Here is a 10612-nt window from a genome sequence, read left to right on the forward strand (position 1 = left end):
TTGAGGTGTCACACTTGGGGCACTAGGCACTCAAGCTTCATGAAGACATTCTACATCAAAGAGGTATGTATTCTATCTTGTTATATTTATTATTTTGTATGCTAGATTAGGATAATACCTTGGATGTTCATAATTGTATGTATAATAGAGAAAACATAGATCCAAGGTATTTAGGGTTGCATGTACACTTAGGAGTGTTAGAATGCTCATAACCCAACAGTGGTATCAGAGCCTAGGCTTGTTTTCTTGTTATACTTGCAAAAGTAGCTGAAAAATCGAGTTGGATGCATATATTCGATTGTTTTGGCTGGAATTGGACTAGGAACATTACCCTAAGATGTTTTTGGACTTATAAACTTGTTTTTGATGTGGTAATGTTCATGCTAATCCAATTTCTAAGATAATTGTCATAATTTCAAGATTTGTATTAGTTTGTATGTTCATGCTAATTTCTTGAAGATTGATGATTTGAATTATCTTGTTCTTATGAGGTTCTTAGATTAATAGAAAAGTTGTGTGAAATAGTTGTTTTCAATCCATTTTAATCTAAGAGTTGATTCCAAAGTGTGTTTTTGTAACTTGTCCTCAAGTTATATGAAAAGTCACATTTAAGAATCATAAAACTCATAAAACTTGGAAAATGTTACAAAATGAAGAGTCTAGTTCTAATTAAATGGTTTTATGACTCCATAACTTGTCCTCAAGTTATGGAGGTTCAAGAGTCTCTTCATTAAATTAAAAAAAAGTGTAACCTTAATTAGTTCCATAAGTTACAATAAAAAAAAGTTATTTTTTTTATTAATTAGTTTAAAGTCTTCCATAACTTGTCCTCAAGTTATGGAACTTGAAGAGTTTTTTTTTTAATTAAAACTAATTTAAACTCATAAATTATGGAATTAATTAGTTTTGAATAGTTTCAAAACTTGCCCTCAAGTTTTGGAATTTGAAAAGTTTTCACTTATGAATACTTTAATTCCAAGTTAGCCCTTAGAATTTTAAAAGTTAAAATTCAACCCTTATACTTTATAATATTATAAGTTAATAATATTTATATATATGTATAAGAGTAAAGTCAGTCTTACCGTTATTAGGCCTCATTCACGAAGCCGGTCTATAAGGGGGGTATAAGGTTACTGCCTATAAAATGGCAATTTAATGGGTGTCCACTCTCACCCACCGCTTCCTTGACTGGTGGAGGGTCGTTAGCCGAACGGGTAGGACAAGGACTATAATTCTCCTTTCATTAAAAGTATTAATGATAAATACTAAGTAACTAAACTCTTATTAATACCCAATCTTAGTTACTTAGGAAAATGTGAATTTGGTGCTAACCCATGAAATTACACTTTGCACTTTGCTTAAGTCGTTAGTGGAGCATGTGTGGTTAACCGGCACACTAACCTGGACTTAACAAGGTAGGCAAAGGGTAACTTAATATTTATCATAGTATCGGTGGAGCGTGTGTGGTTAACCGGCACACTGATTAAGGGGTAAATATTAAGGGTACCAAGTATATTTGCATGGTTATTCACACCTTGTTTTGTGATCCTCGGCATCCCAGTCACAAAACCTGAAGGGCACACTCGAGATTGAAACATGCCTTTGAACAGTTCAATGAATCTCAAAGATCTAGGACTTTCAAATCCAATTAAAACCTAATAAATTATTTCGTTTTTCATGGTGGAAATTGGTGAATCGTCATTCACCTACCTTCAAATATTTTATAGCTTGGATTACGGCATCCCTCTTCTAAGTTATAAAATAGTTTGTTGGGTCCTAGCCTTAATATTTCATATTGGGTGTCATATTAAGGATTTTAAATCAACTATCTTGAATATCTCCCAAAAAGATGTCTGGTCTAGACATTTATGATCTTCCCAAATCTCTTGAAACAAGCTTTCCTAAATGAAGATGATGTCCCATGGATATCATACTTCTTTCACCTCCTCCAATTATTCTCCCTAACCCACAAGTTCCTAAAAAGTTTAAGGCCACTCAAGCCCTATTGGCAAGGCAAGGTCTAGGTGTGATCACATCTTGGAGATGTAGTCACATATTGACAAGCCGGGAGAGTTGGGTGTCAAAGTCTTGAGAAAGTTGGTGGCTCAACTACTTTCTAAGTCACATAGTGAGTTCTTTTGGGAATCCTATGAAACAGACTAAGACAAGACCCTTAATGATCTTATCTATTTGCTAAGATCAACTTCCTAAAACGCTATGGACATTGATAATGATGACATTGGATATCCAGTAAAGCTCTCTCTTCCCAATGGAAAGGGATCGACCATAGTCAACTCGGTTGACACAATGGTAAAGAGAGAGGCGAAGTCTGAGATAGTCTCATTATCAAGGGTCCATAGGTAACTATTGCCAAAGGAAGGGGCATTGGTTACGAAGCTGCCAAATTTTCCTAAGGATGTTAAAGTCAATAAGTTTGGCTCTACTTTAGGTAAAGTCCATTGTCTAACTCTATTAAGTACATACTCATTCTGATCGCGAAGATGGATTTCAATCGCATGGTTCGGTGATCAGAATTTTGGGCTATTACTTAAGAGTTATGATATTTATATTGCTTATTAATAGATAACAACAAGGTTTTCATATGGATTGTAAGGATAAGTTTTTTCGCAAAGTTTTAAAATAAAAGAAAAAGGTTTTGATTTTATTTATTTTAAGTATCCTTACAATGGCATTTGTGAAAAGTTGTTGCTTATAAGATTCCATTGATAGCAATATTGGAAAAATGGATTTGATTCTTTCGGTTGTGGTAGTGTCTAATATTACCAAATAAGGAAAGATTCTCATCACCCAAGGTTCAACTGGACCGAAACTTGGAATCATGCAAGTTGTATAGTATGATGAATGAGAACTTTCAGCTTGGAAAATTAAGACTAATTCCTTATGTGAATAAGGAAAGGACTAAGGGATCGAGTACACATTCTTGTGCACTAGTCAAGTCCACCACAAAAGATCAAGAAGACTATTCGTCATGATTTACTTAAGTTCAGTAAATAGGGTTATACTTATAAGTTTAAGTATAAGTCTGTAGCATTGGAGAAGTTTCAATGTGAGACAGAACGAATAAGAAGAATCAAAGTATGGCAGAAAGATAAAAGTTTCTCAAATCTGAAAAGATGGGAGAGTACTTTAGTATCATGTTTATGATCATCTTAATGATTAAGATACCATATCACAATTGGTCCTCTAAAGTCATCTTAGTGCATTCTTATGACTAAGAAGAGGAGTCATGAATTGTTGAAATGGTTAAATCAAAAAGATGAGTCATACTTCGTTCCAAAACAATTCTTAGAGTCATACTCCAAGATTGTAACTTGAGTGACATATCTTAAAGAGGGTTTGTTAACACTAGTCAAATGTAAGAGTAAAATGTTATCTACTCTTGTACATTTGAAATTGGTAAGTTGTGATGTTTTGGATAAAACAGAGACCAACTTAGGCCAATTGTGTAAAGTGTTAGTCTTGATAAAGAATCCGCACTATCTCTTGAATATTTGACAAGGGAGTCTTATATGTCAAGAGGACAGTGGGAGTCTTAAAGCTCTTGAAAGTTTCAAGACTTAATCAAGAATAAAACCTAAAGTCCTTCACTAGCACACGACTTGAGGTTTATAACCTATCATGTTGAAATTTTTGTGCCTATTCAAGTTGGCTTTGCATAAGAGTTCTGAGAGTTCTCAATTGGTTGCACAACTACTTGGAAGCAATGGCAGGCACCTGAGCTGCCAAATGGCAAGAATTTAAGATTGCACAAGTTTAATCAATATGAGTTTGGATTTGTCACTAACCTTGTCTTGTGATTATGGTTTTGACAAATTCACATGGATAAGAACACATACACTATTAAATCTAAGTGTCATAAGGTTTCTCTCCGATTCATGAAAATGATGGTGAGGAAACACTTTCACTAAGTAGATTTTAGCTAGATAGCAATTGTGATATTTGCATTCTCAAAGTCGTTAGTGGAGCGTGTGTGGTTTACCGGCACACTAACATGGACTTGTGAGAAGTGTCAAAGGTCTAAACAATTGAGAATATGATTACGGCATCCCTTTTCATAGTTCTAAAATTGTTTAGACACACATGTGAGCTATCTAAGAGAGGTGTATGATTTTGATAAAGTTTTATCAAAACAATCTAGTATCAGAAATCTGAACTTTGGTAAGAAAGTCAGCTGATTTCTGAGTACATGTCAAAGCTAGTGGGAGCATAAGTGTTATGCTAATAATCATCATGTTAGTGGGATCATGATAATTATGACAAAGGTTGCAAGTTAGCAATGTTTATTATAGAAAACAAAAGTTTCAATTCGTGAGGTTGCAGGGGTTGAAAAAGTTGTTTTGTTATAATTAAGGGAGAGGAAATTATACTTCATTTCAATTCTAAAAGCTTAGATTGAGATTTTAATCGTATTTAATCAAGGATATATATATGAATTTCATGTTGGAATGGCTCAACATAAGGAAATTCTATATATGGGTCCATTATTTGCGTTCTAAAATTCGATTATGATTACGGCATCCCTTTTCATAATCTGAATTTTGAGAACTTGGCAAATTGAAATGGAAATATTATAGCAAAAGACTGGTTTAGTCTTTATGTGAGACATCATGAATCGTGTCCCATATGCTTCGGATATAGGATCGATTACATGTGCTATATTCATCCTTTCTAAAGTTTTCCAAATGCCTGGGGCATTATGAAGGGAAAAGGTCTAGAATTGGATATGACTAAAATGATTAAGCAATTGTCGAGGACAATCTAAGGTTTACCAAAGATTGGTTGCTCAAGGACAGTTGGAAGTATAATATTATTTCTGGAAGGACCATATTGACATAATCTGTAAGGAGGCAACTCTTGTTCAGAAGTGATAGTCAAAATGGAATATGGAAATGTTTCAAAGTTAGAAATTATTCAATCTGTGTAAGATTAGGAAACTTAATGAAAGAAGGATGTTTCCAAGGAGCTGATCTCCTTTGGAATGCTCTGTAATGACTGTTGTCAAGTCTTTCTGACTTTGTGCATAATCATTAAGAGGATCAATGCATATAAGTTTAGAATCTAACAGATTTCAGTAAATGGCATGAATTTGGAATTCTTGCATTTGCAGTAAGGATTTGGGACTGTGAAAAGAGGATCATTGGAGTGATGTTCAATTTATCTATTTTACAAAGTAAAGATCATAGACAAACATAGTATGCATACTTGGTGTATGGCATGACTAGTGTTTAGAAAACATAGTGTACATGCTTGGAGCATGGGACAACTATTGTTTTAAATTCAAGTATAAAGTTGATAAAACCGAAACAATGAATAATGAGTAATCAGTATGGTGATAAATAAAAGTGTTTATTTATATTCATAGGGTTTGATACCATATTTGATTCATTTATTCTTGTGTTTCACTTTGCATGTTTTGACTTCCAGAATAACTAAGTCGCTCTTCCTGAATGATTAAGTTATTCAAACCATCCACAGTCGGTCATATGTTGGAAGTAGATATGAATCAAGACTGTCATGGGTTGGTTTGTAGAGGTCCAAGTTGGTGGACAAAGTGGTGCTACAACACTCATGAGTGCTCATAAGTTCTGAGTATTGGATTCAACCCGCGCTCATTTGAATCACTTCATGGATTTTATCACGAGTGATCATGAGACGATAATATCTTATATTCTTCAAACCTAGAGATATGAGTTGTTACTATGAGTTGGTTATACATTGATTGCACGAAAACGCATTGGTAACTCGATGTTATAAAACGTGCCTTTGTGTATGATTCAACAAGTAGTAGAACAAGCCATATGAGTCGAAGTTTATCCATTCCTTTTACCTTTGGGATAAAAGCGATATCTGTGGGCCCCTCGATGATTTAAAGATGATACATGTGAGTGCTTGGCCAAGCCAGGACTGATTTGATTTGTTCAATCAGTCAGTCATCATGAATCGGAAATCGGGAAACAACAAATGGACAGAGAGAATGGTTGATAATCCATGTCTCAGTCCATATGATATCTAGAATGGAGGAATATATGATCCCTTATCTAATGGACAAGTCATTGATAAAGGTCAGAGTTCATCGACAAGGTCAGAGTTCGACAGAAGCTTTTGAGAGCTACGATTGCTGATCGGTTCCTGAAGTCATACGTAATAATAGTTTTAGACTTATCCAAGTGGGAGACTGTTGGATTAATGTCTAAGTCCATAACTATAATTGGTAAGACTTGACCCGACCCGGCATGGTCCATTTGGGTTGCATGGCATCATGCATTTGGATAGACTATAATGAGAGAAATAACACTTAAGGTTGGTTAATATATTATAAGTTCTAATATATTAATAAGGTTATTTAATTAGTATTGATCAAGAATTAATTTGGAATTAATTAAGTGATCAAAAGGAGACTAATTAAATATATGGGTTGATTTTGTAAATCATTCATTTTTATATAAGTGGGCTTGTGATCCAAGATTCCTTATGTTGGACTAAGTCCATGGGGTGACCCATGGATACTCCATGGAGGTTAAAATCCATGGAGCATAAGGAATGGGTAAAGTTATGAGTTACATGGTGTAACCCTAATAGTCACCATATAAAAGAATCCCATGGCTCAAGAAATCGTGCACTAATGTGTGAGTGTGAGGGCTAGACGATTTCAAGGAGTGTTCAAGTTTATCTCAAGTTATTCCAAGTGTATTTGGTGTTGTGTGAACCATTTGAGGTGTCACACTTGGGGCACTAGGCACTCAAGCTTCATGAAGACATTCTACATCAAAGAGGTATGTATTCTATCTTGTTATATTTATTATTTTGTATGCTAGATTAGGATAATACCTTGGATGTTCATAATTGTATGTATAATAGAGAAAACATAGATCCAAGGTATTTAGGGTTGCATGTACACTTAGGAGTGTTAGAATGCTCATAACCCAACAATAGTTTTCATTGATGACATTTTGGTTTACTCCAAGACGCGGGAGCAGCATGAGGAGCATCTACGGGAGGTTTTGGATACCTTGAGGAAGGAGAGCTTGTATGCCAAGTTCTCCAAGTGCGAGTTCTGGTTGCGCGAGGTGCAGTTTCTTGGGCACCTTGTCAACCAGAACGGGATATTGGTTGACCCGGCCAAGGTGGAGGCTGTGATGAGATGGGAGGTTCCGAAATCTCCATCTGCGATTCGGAGTTTCCTCGGATTGGTAGGCTATTATCAGAGATTCATTCAGGACTTATCCAAGATAGCCGTACCTCTGACCCGGCTGACGAAGAAAGCCGTTGTTTTTCGCTGGGGGCCTGATCAACAGGCAGCGTTTGAGATATTGAGACAGAGACTGTGCGAGGCGCCGATCCTCGCCCTGCCAGAGGGTGTGGAAGATTTTGTGGTATACTGTGATGCGTCCATTTCAGGTTTGGGCGCAGTTTTGATGCAGAGATGGCATGTCATCGCCTACGCCTCGAGGCAGCTGAAGTCTCACGAGGCGAACTACCCGACGCATGATTTGGAGTTGGGGGTGGTCGTCTTCGCCCTCAAGATTTGGCGACACTACCTCTATGGGGTCCGTTGTACCATCTACACAGACCACAAGAGTTTGAGGTACCTCATGGATCAACCGAATCTAAACATGAGGCAGCGTCGGTGGTTAGATGTGGTGAAGGATTACGATTGTGAGATCCTCTACCACCCGGGGAAGGCTAATGTCGTGGTCGATGCCCTTAGCCGCAAGGCAGCGCCGATCAGAGACGTATGCATGAGTATGACGGTGGTGACTCATCTTTTGGAGCAGATCCGAGAGGCCCAGTAGGAGGATATAAAGGAGGAACATCGGAAGAGCGAGTGTATTGTGGGACAGGTTTCCTCCTTCGACTATGATAGCCGTGTATTATTGACGCTACACCGCAGGGTGTGGGTTCCATACCACGGGGATGTGCGCCAGGTTCTGATGGAAGAGGCGTACAAATCCCGATTTTCCATTCATCCCGGGGCGACGAAGATGTACAGAGATCTTCGTCCTGATTATTGGTGGCCATGCATGAAGCGGGATGTAGCCTGGTATGTTGAGAGATGCCTGACCTGTAGGAAGGTCAAGGCCGAGAACCAAAGGCCTCACGGAAAGATGCAGCCGTTGGATATCCCTATGTGGAAATGGGAAGATATTACTATGGATTTCATCACAAAGCTTCCCAGGACCGCGCGGGGAGTGGATTCGATTTGGGTCATCGTGGATCGGTTGACCAAGAGTGCCCATTTCATACCGATCCAGGAGAGCATCTCGGCCGAGAAGTTGGCCAATATCTACATCCAAGAGGTAGTAGCTCGGCACAGAGTTCCAATTTCGGTGATTTCGGACCGAGATGTGCGGTTTACTTCCAGGTTCTGGAAGAAGTTTCACGATGATTTGGGTACTCGTCTGCATTTCAGCACAGCGTTCCACCTACAGACGGATGGTCAGAGTGAGCGGACTATCCAGACTTTGGGGGATATGATGCGGGCATGTGTTCTAGACTTTGGTGGTAACTGGGATACCTACCTTCCATTAGCTGAGTTCTCCTACAACAACAGCTATCACGCGAGTATCGATCGTCCTCCCTTCAAGATGTTGTACGGGAGGAAGTGCAGGACCCCGATATGTTGGGGCGAAGTCGGACAGAGGGTCATGGGGAGCACCGAAGTGGTGCTCAAGATGACAGAGAGGATTCAGCAGGTTAGGAGCAGGCTTCAGACTGCTCAGAGTCGGCAGAAAAGTTACGCCGACAAGCGCCGCTCAGACCTGGAGTTCCAGGTCGGGGATATGGTCCTCCTGAAGGTGTCGCCTTGGAAAGGCATCATCCGATTCAGGAAGCGGGGCAAGTTGGGCCCCAGGTACATTGGACCTTTTAAGGTTGTAGCCCGGGTGGGCAAGGTGGCATATAGGTTGTACCTGTCAGCCGAACTCAGTTAGATTCACAGTACGTTTCACGTCTCCCAGTTACGGAAGTGCCTGGTGGACGACTCAGCAGTGGTACCCTTGGAGGATATTCAGGTGGATGACAGCCTGAATTACATCGATCGGCCAGTAGTGATCCTCGACAGGAAGTCGAAGGACCTGAGGAACAAGAGGGTGGAGCTGGTGAAGGTGCAATGGAAGCACCGCAAGGGATCAGAATGGACTTGGGAACCGGAGGAAGAGATGAGGGAGCACTACCCCGAGCTTTTTCCAGAATCAGCAGCAGACTTCGAGGACGAAGTCTAAAATAAGTGGGGGAGATTTGTAGCAACCGATTCCTAGTACGTGTTTAATTTCATAGAAATGTGGAAATTTACTCTGGGACTCGGTGAGTTGGGGGCCCAACTCGCCGAGTAGACTCGACTGTTGGATCGGGGGTTTAAGTGACCTACTCGACGAGTCGGAAGACCAACTCGACGAGTAGGAGCTGTCTGGACAAAACCCTAATATTTAGGGTTTTCACCCTATTTAAACACTTTATCTCGTCCCAAACCAGCCTCCATCACCCTCCCAACTCAGAGAAACCCTAGATTGAAACCCTAAACCATTATTGAGTGTTCTTGAAGCTTGTTGGTGACTTTTTGTGCATTTGAAGTTGGAGGAGAAAAAGAAAGCTTAGGAGTTGAAGTGGAAGCTAATAGATCCAGAGGTTTTGCTTCATTCTCAATTCATTCAAGGTAAAAAGCTTGAACCTTGACCATCTATCTCCTAGATCTTGTTTTGGGGCTATTTTTTACATTTTCTAAGCTTTTGAGAGGCTATGCTCAGATTTGCTTGTATATGTGGGTGTGTGCTTCAGATCTGGAACCATTAAGGGCTCCCATGGCATAAAGGTGCCAAATTTATGGCTATGGGAAGCCCATGCATCTTATAGACCCCATTTTATAGCCTTTTGAGCCAAAAACCCCATGCATGGACATCAAGCTCGTAGCTTTACGTATAAAATGGACCCTAGGAGGCCAGATCTATGGTTTTGACGTGTTAAGACCCATTATAATCGACTGTATAGTGTTGGACAAAGAGGGACTCGGCGAGTCACTTGGGTGACTCGGTGAGTCGGGACGCTTTATCCCCCAAAAACGACTTCTGGAAATGGTTTTGGTTGAGTGGAAGGAACACTCAGCCTGCTAGGGGTTGTTTTGGATTTGGAAATCATAGGACTCGGCGAGTGTATGAACAGACTCGGTGAGTCCAAGGCAATCTCCCAACTTATGAAGACGGACTCGTCGAGTTCAAGAGGAACTCGGCGAGTCATAGACTGAACATCTTCTTATGGATGAAGATGAACTCGGCGAGTTCAAGAACAAACTCGACGAGTCGGTTGAAGATTGTTCGATGTGTTGTTGAAGGCGAAATCGTCGGGCTCTTGCTAGACTCGACGGGTAGGGACGAGATTAAGACATTTTGTGATTATGCGGACTCGACGAGTTGGCTGGCCAACTCGGTGAGTCGAGTCAACCAGATGTTGGCTTTGACCAAAGTTGACTTTGACCATGGATTTGACTTGGACATGGATTGGGATTGGGTTGACCCTGGTAAGGGTTACGAGTATGAGTATGAGTTGATAATTTGGAAGAGTTGTCGTACAGGGATTGAGGAGTCGGGGTGAGTCGATT

This window comes from Lactuca virosa, chromosome 7 (genome assembly GCF_052849685.1).
Source record: "Lactuca virosa cultivar CGN04683 chromosome 7, Lactuca_virosa_CGN04683_v6, whole genome shotgun sequence".
Classification (NCBI taxonomy): Eukaryota; Viridiplantae; Streptophyta; class Magnoliopsida; order Asterales; family Asteraceae; genus Lactuca; species Lactuca virosa.